This window comes from Budorcas taxicolor, chromosome X, assembly GCF_023091745.1.
Source record: "Budorcas taxicolor isolate Tak-1 chromosome X, Takin1.1, whole genome shotgun sequence".
In the NCBI taxonomy this organism is placed as follows: domain Eukaryota; kingdom Metazoa; phylum Chordata; class Mammalia; order Artiodactyla; family Bovidae; genus Budorcas; species Budorcas taxicolor.
In genome coordinates, this window is record NC_068935.1 from 75,800,213 (window position 1) to 75,814,431 (window position 14,219).

General features: G+C 38.2%; 1 protein-coding gene across 1 annotated transcript in view; it reads left to right on the top strand.

Moving 5' to 3' along the window:
- ABCB7 (ATP binding cassette subfamily B member 7) overlaps positions 1 to 14,219 on the top strand; it is a 140,784-nt gene that overhangs the window by 97,068 nt on the left and 29,497 nt on the right. The window lies entirely within an intron of this gene.

Genomic DNA, 14,219 nt, shown 5'->3' on the forward strand with positions numbered 1-14,219 from the left:
AATTCACTCCTGAAACCAGTGTAAAATGCAGGATCATTGGATGTAACAAAGCAAAATAAACTATAAAAGAAGCTCATCAGAGTCCTTTGGCTCTTATTGATACATATTTCTGGTAAGCTTAGTTCTCAGTTCCTAGTAAATTGAAAAGAGGATGAAGACATTTTAGGTACATTGATAGTCATAAGTGATAAACAGCAGTGTGATGTGAAGTGGGGAAAAGGAAAAAAAAATAGGAAAACTTCGGTACAAGACATTGATGCAAGGAATGATCGAGGGCAGGAGGAGAAGGGGGAAAACAGAGGATTAGATGGTTGCATGGCATCACCAACTCAATGGACATAAGTTTGAGCGAGCTCCACAAGATGGTGAAGGACAGGGAACCCTGGCGTGCTACAGTCCATGGGGTCGCGAAGAGCTGGACACGACTTAGTGAATGAACAACAACAAGCCACCTCAGTTCATCACTGTACAGTAAAACACTTTAATTAGGCAAAGTTAGGATAAAGTTAGGATAATGACTGGGTTTTTAAGAAAAACTCTTTTCAATTAATTCAGATTTTAAACTCAGTGAAGTTTATTATCTTTAGGTACAATAATAGTCATTTGTTGTTCAGTCTCTGATTCGTGTCTGACTCTTTACAACCCCGTGACTGCAGCATGCCAGGCTTCCACGTCCTTTGCTGTCTCCCAGAGTTTTGCTCAAACTCATGTCCACTGAGTCGGTGATGCCATCCAACCATCTCATCCTCTGTGGTCCTCTTCTCCTGCCTTCAATCTTTTCCAATTTCAGGGTCTTTTCTAATGAGTCAGCTCTTCGCAGTAGGTGGTCAAAGTATTGGAGCTTCAGCATCAGTCCTTTTCTATGAATATTCAAGGTTGATTTCCTTTAAGATAGACTGGTTTGATCACCTTGCAGTCCATGGAATCCAAGTCTTCTCTAGCACAGTAGTTCAAAAGCATCAGTTCTTTGGCCCTCAGCCTTCTTCATGGTTCAACTCTCTCAACCATACATGACTCCTGGAAATACCATAGCTTTGACTAGATGGACCTATGTCAGCAAAGTAATGTCTTTGCTGTTTAATACACTGTCTAGGTTTTCACATAGCTTTTCCTCCAAGGAGCAAGCGTCTTTTAATTTCATGGCTGCAATCACCATCTGCAGTGATTTTGGAGCCCCCCCAAAATAAAATGTCTCACTGTTTCCATTGTTTCCCATCTATTTGCCATGAAATGATAAGACCAGGGGCCATAATCTTGGTTTTTTGAATGTTGAGTTTTAAGCCAACTTTTTCACTCTGCTCTTTGACTTTCATCAAGAGGCTCTTTAGTTCTTCACTTTCTGACATAAGGGTGGTATCATCTGCATATCTGAAGTTACTGATCTTTCTCCTGTCAATCTTGATTCCAGCTTGTGCTTCATCCAGCCTGGCATTTTGCATGATGTACTCTGCATATAAGTTAAATAAGCATGGTGACAACATACAGCCTTGACGTACTCCTTTCCCAATTTTGAACCAGTCTATTGTTCCAGGTACAGTTCTAACTGTTGCTTCTTGACCTGCATATCAGTTTCTCAGGAGGGAGTTAAGGTGCTCTGGTATTCTCATCTCTTTAAGAATTTTCCACCGTTTGTTCTGATCCACAGAGTCAAAGGCTTTAGTGTAGTCAGTGAAGCAGAAGTCAATGTTTTTCTAGAATTCCCCTGCTTTTTCTGTAATCCAGTGGATATTGGCAATTTGATCTCTGGTTCCTCTGCCATTTATAAATCCACCTTGAGCATATGGGAATTCTCGGTTCATGTACTGTTGAAGCCTCACTCGGAGAGTTTTGAGCATTACTTTGCTAGCGTGTGAAATGACTGCAGTTGTGTGGTAGTTTGAACATTCTTTGGCATTGCCTCTCTTTGGGATTGGAATGAATACTGACTTCTTCCAGCCCTATGGCCGCTGCTGCGTTTTCCAAATTTGCTGGCGTATTGAGTGTCACACTTTCCACAGCATCATCTTTTTGGATTTTAAATAGCTCAGCTTGAATTCCATCACCTCACTAGCTTTGTTCATAGTGTGATGCTTCCTAAGACCCACTTGATTTTGTACTCCAGGATATCTGGCTCTAGATGAGTGATCACACCATCGTGGTTATCTGGGTCAATAAGATCTTTTTTGTATAGTTCTTCTATGTAATCTTGCCACCTCTTAATACCTTCTGCTTCTGTTAGGTTCATACTATTTCTGTCCTTTATTGTCCCCATCTTTGCATGAAATGTTCTCTTGTTATTTCTAATTTTCTTGAGGCGATCTCTAGTCTTTCCCATTCTATTGTTTTCCTCTATTTCTTTGCATTGATCACTTAAGAAGACTTTCTCATCTCTCCTTGCTATTCTTTGAAAGTCTGCATTCAGATAGGTATTATCTTTCCTTTTCTCCTTTGCCCTTTGCTTCTCTTTTTTCAGGTATTTGTAAGGCCTCCTCAGACAACCATTTTGCCTATTTGCATTTCTTTTTCTTGGGAATGGTTTTGATAACCGCCTTCTGTACAATGCCATGAATCTCTATCCATAGTTCTTCAGGCACTCTGAATCAGATCTAATCATTTGTCACTTCTAATATATAATTGTAAGGGATTTGATTTAGGACATACCTGAATGGTCTGGTGGTTTTCCCTACTTTCTTCAATTTAGGTCTGAATTTGGCAATAAGGAGCTTATGATCTGAGCCACAGTCAGCTCCTGGTCTTGTTTTTGCTGACTGTATAGAGCTTCTCCATCTTTGGCTGCAAAGAATAGAATCAGTCTGATTTTGGTATTCACCATCTAATGATGCCCATGTGTAGTAGAGTTGTCTCTTGTGTTGTTGGAAGAGGTTGTTTGAAGTGTTTTGTGTTCTCTTGGCAAAACTCTGTTAGCTTTTGCCCTGCTTTGTTTTGTACTCCAAGGCTAAGTTTGCCTGTTACTCCAGGTATCTCTTGACTTCCTGCTTTTGCATTCCAGTCCCCTGTGATGAAAAGGACATCTTTTCGGGGTGTTAGTTCTAGAAGATGCTGTCGGTCTTCATAGAACTGTTCCACTTCAGCTTCTTTGCCATTAGTAGTTTGGGAATAGACTTGGATTACCATGATATTGAATGGTTTGCCTTGGAAATGAACAGAGATCATCTGTCATCTTTGACATTGCACCTTTGACCATTGTTTATGGTGATTTTACTTTTTTCTTAACTTTGTTCTTCCATGTCCCAAATTGTACCTTGGATGTTAAAATTAAATGATTTCAATTCCCTATGATATACCAGTCTCTGTGAAAATTCAGGAGTTTAGCAGATTATTTATATATATATAACTTCAAGTTTTTCATCTAGGAAAGAAAAAGTTTTGTGAGAATAAGTTCCTTTATTTCTCTTGAACTTAAATTCATGGAGACTTTGTAGTTATTCCATATTCATTTGTCATATGGTTATAATTTAGTAAAAATAACCAGTTTCTTAATATGAAAGTTCATATTTAGTCACTTTTTATGAAATACAATATCATCTAGCCTTATTTTTAGATAATTCCAGCCCCTAAGGGAGCTGGATGTAGTGTGACCTGTGATAAGTGGCTTTATTTTTAGTATACACGCAATAAAATATACTCACTGTTTGATTTATAGATCTATGATTTTTAACAGGTGTATATTTGTATAATTACTGTCACAGTATGGCCCAGAAAAGTGTTATCATTCCAAAAAAGCTCCTTTTTGCAACCCATTGGTAGATATATCCTCTCTAGACCCCTTACTGCCAGTTATCACTCATTTGTTCTCTGTCACTGTAGTTTTGTCATTTTGAGAATACCATAAAAATGGAATGATAAAATATATAAGCTTTTGAGCTGGCTTCTCTAATTCAATGTAATGTCTTTGTCATTCATGCAAGTTGCTGATTCTATCACTAGTTCATTATCTTTTATTAATGAACAGTATTCCATAGTATGGATATACTGGAGTTTGTTGATCCATTTATCCACTGATGGACATTTTGTTTCTTTCCACACTCTTGGGCAATTATAACTAGAGTTACTGTAAACACTCAAGTACAGGTGTTTGTGTGAATGTGAGTTTTCATTTCTCCAGGATAAATACCTAGGAGTGGAATTGCTGGGTTATGGTAAGTGTATTTTTAACTCTATAAGAAACTGCCAGGTTATTTTCTAAAATGGCTGTGTTTGTCTTTCCACTTGCAATATATGAGAGTTTCAGTTGCTTCACTTCTTTTTATTGTCTGTGCATGCTAAGTCGCTTCAGTCGTGTTCGACTCTTTGCATCCCTTTGGACTATAGCCCCCCAGGCTGTTCTGTCGCTTCAGTTCTCTAAGCAAGAAAACTGGACTTGGTTGCCATGCCCTCCTCCAGGGCATCCTTCAGAACCAGGGATTGAAAGACTCGTCTCCTGCATTGGCAGGGATTTTGTTACCACTGGCACCACCTGGGATATCGTTCATTAGGTTGGTGCAAAAGTAACTGCAACTTTTGCATTGTTGAAATTTACCTTTGATATTGGAATACATTCTTAATGAGGTTATGTTATGCATAATATTAATGCACATCTCTCACTTTATATTTTTTGCTGATAACTTATTCAGTTCAGTTCAGTCACTCAGTCATGTCCAACTCCTTGCAACCCCATTAATCACAGCACGCCAGGCCTCCCTGTCCATCACCAACTCCCAAAATTCACTCAAACTCATATCCATCAAGTCGGTGTTGCCATCCAGCCATCTCATCCTCTGTCGTCCCCTTCTCCTCCTGCCCCCAATCCCTCCCAGCATCAGAGTCTTTTCCAATGAGTCAACTCTTCGCATGAGGTGGCCAAAGTATTGGAGTTTCAGCTTCAACATCAGTCCTTCCAATGAACATCCAGGACTAATCTCCTTTAGGATGGACTGGTTGGATCTCCTTGCAGTCCAAGGGACTCTCAAGCATCTTCTCCAACACCACAGTTCAAAAGCATCAATTCTTCGGCGCTCAGCCTTCTTCACAGTCCAACTCTCACATCCATACATGACCACTGGAAAAACCATAGCCTTGACTAGATGGACCTTTGTTGGCAAAGTAACATCTCTGCTTTTTAATACGCTATCTAGGTTGGTCATAACTTCCCTTCCAAGGAGCATGTGTCTTTAAATTTCATGGCTGCAGTCACCATCTGCAGTGATTTTGGAGCCCCCAAAAATAAAGTCTGACACTGTTTCCCCATCTATTTGCCATGAAGTGATGGGACTAGATGCCATGATCTTCGTTTTCTGAATGTTGAGCTTGAAGCCAACTTTTTCACTCTCCACTTTCACTTTCATCAAGAGGCTCTTTAGTTCCTCTTCACTTTCTGCCATAAGGGTGGTGCCATCTGCATACCTGAGGTTATTGATATTTCTCCTGTCAATCTTGATTCCAGCTAGTGCTTCCTCCAGCCCAGCATTTCTCATGATGTACTCTGCATAGAAGTTAAATAAGCAGGGTGACAATATACAGCCTTGACGTACTCCTTTTCCTATTTGGAACCAGTCTGTTGTTCCATGTCCAGTTCTAACTGTTGCTTCCTGACCTGCATATAGGTTTCTCAAGAGGCAGGTCAGGTGGTCTGGTATTCACATCTCTTTCAGAATTTTCCACAGTTTATTGTGATCCACACAGTCAAAGGCTTTGGCATGGTCAATAAAGCAGAAATAGATGTTTTTCTGGAACTCTCTTGCTTTTTTGATGATCTAGTAGATGTTGGCAATTTGATCTCTGCCTTTTCTAAAACCAGCTTGACGATCTGAAAGTTCACAGTTCACATATTGCTGAAGCCTGGCTTGGAGAATTTTGAGCATTACTTTACTAGCATGTGAGATGAGTGCAATTGTGTGGTAGTTTGAGCATTCTTTGGCATTGCCTTTCTTTGGGATTGGAATGAAAACTGCCCTTTTCCAGTCCTGTGGCCACTGCTGAGTTTTCCAAATTTGCTGGCATATTGAGTGCAGCACTTTCACAGCGTCTTCTTTCAGGATTTGAAATAGCTCAACTGGAATTCCATCACCTCCACTAGCTTTGTTTGTAGTGATGCTTCCTAAGGCCCACTTGACTTCACATTCCAGGATGTCTGGCTTTAGGTGAGTTATCACACCATCATGATTATCTGGGTTGTGAAGTTTTGTACAGTTCTGTGTATTCTTGCCACTTCATAATATCTCCTGCTTCCGTTAGGTCCATGCCATTTCTCTCCTTTATTGAGCCCATCTTTGCATGAAATGTTCCCTTGGTATCTCTTGATACCAATTTTCTTGAAGAGATCTCTAGTCTTTCCCATTCTGTTCTTTTCCTCTATTTCTTCGCATTGATGGCTGAGGAAGGCTTTCTTATCTCTCCTTGCTATTCTTTGGAACTCTGCATTCAGATGCTTATATCTTTCCTTTTCTCCTTTGCTTTTCGCTTCTCTTCTTTTCACAGCTATTTGTAAGGCCTCCCCAGACAGCCATTTTGCTCTTTTGCATTTCTTTTTCATGAGCATGGTCTTGATCCTTGTCTCCTGTACCATGTCACAAACCTCCCTCCATAGTTCATCAGGCACTCTGTCTATCAGACCTAGTCCCTTAAATCTATTTCTCACTTCCACTGTATAATCATAAGGGATTTTATTTAGTTCATACCTGAATGATCTAGTGTTTTTCCCCACTTTCTTCAATTTAAGTCTGAATTTGGCAATAAGGGGTTCATGATCTGAGCCGCAGTCAGCTCCCATCTTGTTTTTGCTGACTGTATAGAGCTTCTCCATCTTTGGCTGCAAAGAATATAATGAATCTGATTTCGATGTTGACCATCTGGTGATGTCCATTTGTAGAGTCTTCTCTTCTGATAACGTATTACTTCCTGTCTATTTTGTATTTACTTTAAACTCTGGAAATGATGTTAGACAAAAATCAAATTCAAGTGATTTTCTTATTCAAGTTCAAAATGAGTTGTAAAGCAGCAGAGAGAACTCAAAACATCAGCAATGGATTTGGCCCATGAACTCTTAATGAATATACAGTGCAGTGGTGGTTCAAGAAGTTTTTGCAAAGGAAACAAGAGTCTTGAAGATGAGGAGCATAGTGGCTGGCCATTGAAAATTGACAATGGCCAGTTGAGAACAGTCATTGAAGCTGATCCTCTTACATCTACATGAGAAGTTGCTGAAGAACTCAGTTTCGGCCATTCTGCAGTCGTTTGGCATTTGAAGCAAATTGGAAAGGTGAGAAAGCTCAATAAGTGGATGCCTCATGAGCTGACCAAAAAATCAAAAAAAGTTGTCATTTTGCAGTGTCATCTTCTGTTATTCTGTGTAACAACAGTGAACCATATCTTGATCAGATTGTGACACGTGATGAAAAGTGGATTTTATATGACAACTGATGATGACCAGCTCAGCGTTTGAACCAAGAAGCAGCTCCAAAGCATTTCCCAATGCCAAACTTGCACCAAAATGAGGTCATGGTCACTGTTTGGTGTTCTGCTGCTAGTCTGATCCACTACAGCTTTCTGAATCCTGACAAAACTATTACATCTGAGAAATATCCTCAGCAAATCAGTGAGATGCACCAAAAACTGCAATGCCTGCAGCCAGCTTTGGTCAACAGATAGAGCCCAAGTCTTCTCCATGACAATGTCTGACTGTACATTGCACAACCAGTGCTTCAAAGGTTGAATGAATTTGGTTACAAAGTTTTGCCTCATCCATCATATTCACCTGACCTCTCATCAACTGATTACCACTTCTTCAAGTATTTTGACACCATTTTTTCAGGGAAAATGATTCCACAACCAGCAGGCGCAGAAAATACTTTACAAAAAGTTTGTTGAATCCTGAAGCACAGATTTTTTATGGTATAAGAATAAACAAACTAATTTCTCTTTGGCAGAAATGTATTGATTGTAATCGTTCTTATTTTGATTAATAAAGATGTATTTGAGCCTAGTTATAATGATTTAAAGTTCATGGTCTAAAACCGTGATTACGTTTGCACAAACCTAGTACTACCCTTGGTATCATCAGGCATAGTGCTTTCTTGTGGCTTTAATATACATTTCTCTAATGGCTAATGATGTGGAATATCTTTGCTTGTTCTTTGTTGCCATCCCTATGTCCACTTTGATGAAGTGTCTGTGCAAATGTTTTGTCCATTTTTATTTGAACTGTTGTTTCTACTGTTGAGTTTAGTGAGTTATTTATATATTCTGTATGAGACCTTTCTCAGATATATAATTTGCAAATATTTTCTCCCAGTTCCCTTAATAATATCTTATATAGAATAAATGTTTTAAATTTTAATAGATTTCAGTTCATCATTTTTTTCTTTATGGATTATGCTTTCGTTGTTATGTCTAAGAATTATTTGCCTAACCTAAGGTCATTAAGATTTTCCCCTGTGTTTTCATCTAAAAGTTATATTTACATTTAGATCTGTGCTCCATTTTGCATTAATTATTGTTTTGCATTTAAATGAAGTTTCATGATTTTGTCTGGTTGTTCCTACATGAAGGCTCTCTTCTTCCCATTGAATTTTCTTTGTTTCCTATTGCTGCTATAACAACTTTTAAAAAATTTAATACTTAGACAACACAAATTTATTTTCTTATGTTTCTAAAGGTCAGGAGTCCAAAATTAGATTTCACTGGATCAAAATAAAGCCATTTAGCAGGATTGTGCTCCCTCCAGTGTCTCTTGGGAGAGGATCGGTTTCCTTGCCTTTTCTAGCTTCTGGGCTTCTCTGGTAGTTCAGTTGGTAAAGAATCCGCCTGTAATGCAAAAAATCCCCATTCAGTTCCTGGGCTGGGAAGATCTGCTGGAGGAGGAATAGGCTACCCACTCAAGTATTCTTGGGGCTTCCCTTAGGGCTCAGCTGGTAAAGAATCCACTGCAGTGTGGGAGACCCAGTTTTGATCCTTGGGTTGGAAAGATCCCCTGGAGAAGGGAAAGGCTACCCACTCCAGTATTCTGGCCTGGAGAATTCCATGAACTGTATAGTCCATTGGGTCCCAGAGTCGGACAGAACTGAACGACTTTCAGTTTCACTTTCAGCTTAGAAGTCACCTGCATTGTTTGGCTTGAGGCCCCTTCCTCCATCTTGAAGCTAACAGCATCTTCAGTCTTCTTGACTCTTTAACTCTTGGATTCTATAGTCATACCGTTTTTTTCTTTACTTTGGCCCTCCTACTTCGCACTTATAAGGACCTTTTTGATTTTATGTGTCCCACCTAGATTATCCAGAATACTCTCCCCAGCTCATATTCTCTAGTTTAATCACATCTGCAAAGTCCATTTTACCATGTAAGGTATCATCTTCTAGGTTCTGGATATTAGTACATGGAAATATTTAGGGAGCCATTATTCTTTCTCAGATAGATAGTTGTATGTCATCATTTTCTGAATTCTGTTTCTTTGATCTATGTGTCTCTCCATTCATCAACACCACAATGCCTTCCGTATTGTAGTTTTATAGTACGTCTTAAAGAGAGGAAGTATGGTTCTTCTGATTTTTTTTCCAAAATTATTTTGGCTTTTCTAGTTTCTTCTCTTCAATCATTGCTACAAACAAGCTGGATGGGACTCTTAAATGGATTTTTAATAAATCTCTAGACCAATTTGGGGAAAATTGATGCCCCCTACTATGTTGATTCTTACAGTTGATGAACACAGTATGTCTCCCCATTTATTTAGATCTTCTGTAACTTATTTCATATGTATTTATAGCTTTCAGCATATAGATACTGTACATATTTGATTAGATCAGTGGTTCCCAATTAAAATCAGTGGTTCTCCTGATTTTGCTCTTCAGGGGACATTTGGCAGTATCTAGGGCTTCCCTGGTAGCTCAGACAATAAAGAATCTGCCTGCAGTGCAGGAGACCCAGGTTCAATCCCTGGGTCAGGAAGATCCCCTGGAGAAGGGAATGGCAACCCACACCAGTGTTCTTGCCTGGAGAATCCCATGAACAGAGGAGCCTGGTGGGCTGCAGTCACAAAGAGTTGGACACAACTAAGTGACTGACACTTTAACACTTTAGAGGCATTTTATTGGTCACATTTGCGCAGTGCTGGGGAGTGCTGCTAGCTTGTGGTCAGTAGAGGTTAGACACTAAACATCCTGAAGTACACAGAACAGCCCCTCCTATAGGAAAAAATTATCTAAATGTTAGTAGTAAAGGTTGAGAAACCCTGGGTTTATACTTAAGGATTTGTTTTTGTGGGGAGGGGTGTTGTAAATTTTTAAAACTTTTGGTTTCCAGTTGTTAATTGCTTGTTTATTGATACATTAATAATTGTTTATTTATATTGCTCATTATAATGATAATTGTATTGGTAATTACTGATGTATTCAAAGTTTGGGCTACCATTTTATTTTTGAGAGCTGACCTGAGTTGAGTTTGTTTATCTTAATTTATTTATTTTTAATTGGAGAATAATTGCTTTACAATATTACATTGGTTACTTCCATATATCAACATGAATCAATCATAGATATACATATGTCCCCTTCCTCTGAAACCTCCCTCTCACATCCCACTCCATCCTCCCTCCACCCGCCCCCCGCCCCGCCCCCCACAAGTAGTCAGAGAGCACCAGATTTGAACTGCTTCCTTGGGAACAGGGAATTCCCTACAGCTATCTGTTTTACATGTGGTAATGCATGTTTCAATGTTGCTCTCTTTCTTTGTCTCACCCTCTCCTTCCTCCAGTGTCCACAAATCTGTTCTCTATGTCTGCATCTCTGTTACTCCCCTGCAAATAGGTTCATCAGTACCATTTTTCTAGATTCCATATATATGCATTAATACACGATATTTGTTTTTCTCTTTCTGAATTACTTCACTCTGTAAAATAGGCTCTAGGTTCATCCACCTCGTTAGGACTGACTCAAATGTGTTCCTTTTTATGGCTGAGTAATATTCCATTGCATATATGTACAATGACTTCTTTATCCATTCATCTGTTGATGAACAACTAGGTTCCTTCCATGTCCTAGCTATTGAAAATAGTGGTCTTCCATTTTATTATTTGTTTTCTGCTAGTTGTCTCTTTATTTTGTTGCTTTGTTTCACCTTTCCTACCATATTTTCCATTATTTGAACAGGTTTTACTATCCCATTTTATCTCTTGTGCCTTTTGGTCTATCTCTTTGTATAAGTTTTTAGTAGTTGCTCTAGAAATTATAATATACTTTTCACGGTCTACTTAGAATCAGTACATTATCGCTTCAAGTGAAATGTAAAAACCTTACCACCTTTTAAGACCCCCTTTATGTTTACAAATCATTATATGTGTTACACCTGCATACACTGAAAACCCCATTAGTCAGTGTTTTAATTTTTGCTTTAAACCATCAAATGTATTTTTAGAACTTAAGAATATGCTACTGTATTTGCTTAGATATTAACCATTTCTGTTACTTTTCCTTCAGTCCTAATGTTCTGGGATTCATACTGCTTCTATTAGCATTTCCTTGAATATGAAGAATTTCCTTTAGCATTTCTTTTAGAGCAGGTCTGCTGTTAATTAATTCTTATTAGTTTTCTTTACTCTGAGAATGTGTTGCTATTCCCTTCGTTTCTGAAGGCTAATTTGCGGTGATAGGATTTTGGTTGACAGTTCTTTTACCACTCGAAAAATGCCACTTCCTGCTAGCCTCCCTGGAAATCTGTCTTCAAATTGTTTTTCTCTTATACTTAATGTATTATTTGTGTCTAGCTCTTTTAGTAGTTTTTTGTCTTTAGCTTTCAGAAGTTTAATTTTGATGTGTCTAAGTGTGGATTTCTTTGGATTTATCCCTATTTATGGTTGCTCAGTTTCTTGAATTCTTGGGTTTGTCTTTGCCAAATTAGAGGAGTGTCTATTTTCTCTCTGTTGTTCATATTCAGTAATTTCTATTGTTCTGTCTTCAAGTTTACATATTCTTTCCTTTGTCCTCTTCATTCTGCCATGGATCCCATCCATTCAGGCTTTTTTATGTCAGTTATATTTTTCAGTTTCAGATTTTTTCATTTTCTTCTTTTATCTCTATTTGCTGAGACTTTTTATTTTTGTTGATTTAAGCATGTTTATAAATGTTCCTTGAAGTACTTTTATGATAGCTACTCTGAAATTCTAGTCAGGTAGTTCTAATATTTCTGTCTATGCATTTTCTTATTCAAGTTGCTATCTTAGGCATTCTTGGGATGATGAGTGACTTTTTTATCGAAACCTGGGCATTTGGGGTACCATGAGACTGGATCTCATTTAAATCTTTCTATTTAGCAGGCCTCTCATGGCACTGCTCTGCAAATGGGTTTGAAAGTCCTGGTTCTTACCTTGGCCTCCATTGTTTCCTAGGGAAAGGGACTCATGACTCTAGGTGAGGTAGGAATTCAGATGCCTCAGTAAGATGAAAGACAAGCTATGTACTGGAAGGAAATATTTATAAATCACATAACCAACAGAGGGCTATATCTAGAATATAAAGAATTCCTAAAATTCAGTAGCAAAAAACAATCCGAATATAGAATGCACAAAAGACACCAACGTATTTTATCAGAGAGGATATATGAATCACAGAGAGTACATGCAAAGATATTCAACATCTTTGCTGTTATGGAAATGCAAATTAAAACCACAATGAAATATCACTATACACCTATTAAAATAGTTTCAAAATTTAAAAACAATGTGACGACCAAATGTTGGTGAGGATGCACAGGAATTGGATCATTCATACTTTACTGGTAGTAATATAAAGTGGTACCAGCCACTTTGAAAGAATATGGCAGTTTGTTAAAAAGTTCAGTGTAGGCTTACTGTATGACTTAGCAATTACCCACTTGGGCATTTATCATAGAGAAATGAAAACATATGACCACCTGTATGAAAATGTTCATAACATCTTTATTAATAATAGCCCCAAACTAGAAACAACCATAATGTCCTTCAGATATGAATGAGTGGTTGAATAAATTCTGCTACATCCACAGACTAGTACTCAGCAGTAAAAAGAGATGAGCTACTGATAGATACATCATCTTTGATGAAGGAATATAAGTAACATAAGGAAGTTCTTTTGTGGTGATGGTACAGTTCTATGTCTTGATTGTTGTGATGATTACATGGATCTGAACATGGGACAAAATTGCATAGAACCATATAGAAAACACATACAAACCACACACACACTAATACACATTTAAAAATGATGAAAACTGAATGAGTTCTATAGCCTAGTTAACAGCAATGTGCCAATGTACATTTTTGGTTTTGATATTGAACTAAAGCTATATAATAGATGCCATCATTAGGAGATGCTGGGTGAAGGGTTATGAGTCTCTGTACTACTTCTGCAGCTTCCTGTCAGCCTATAATTATTTCAAAATGAAAAGTTAAAAAAATCATAGTTGTCTGAGATGATTTAAGTCTAGTTCTGCTGAAGGCAGAATATTCGGGAGAAATCAGTATTTGCCACCACTACCACCCCCAGTCCCAGAATCCACCCGCCAAAGAAGGAGACCTGAGACATGGATTTGATCCCTGGGTCAGGAAAACCCCCAGAGTAGGGAATGGCAATCCACTCTAGTATTCCTGCCTGGAAAATTCCATGGACTGAGGAGCCTGGCAAGCTACAGTCCATGCAGCCACAAAGAGTCAGACATGACTGAGCAACTGAACACATCCTCAAAATATCACAAGATCAGTGGAAACCACATGTAATGGTATACTAATGGTCTACATGTAGATAACATCTACATGTAATCTTTTCCATTTCTTTAGTGTTTTTCCTTTTCTTTTAAAAATTACTTTTATGGGGAAACTGACAGTAATCAACAATTATCATTACAGGTAGTGTATGTTCTTAGCACTGTGCTAACTACAGACAGATGACATTCAAGTTCTTTATATGCTTATAAGGATGCTCTCAATTTGACCAACTGTAAATACATTTTCAAAAAAAATCAAATTCACAGTTTTCTTGGTGATACATTAGTTTCGGTGACAATTCACTCTAAGTATGGCAAAGATATAATAGGCTATGCATTGTGAGAATTGCATGCTAGCTGTAACTATTATTTTTTCTTGCACTCAAAAGTGTTGTTGTGTTTTAGTTGCTAAGTCGTGACTGATTCTTACAACCCCATGAATTGTAGCCTTCTAGGCTCCTCTGTCCATTTGATTTCTCAGGCAAGAATGCTGGAGTAGGTTGCCATTTTCTTCT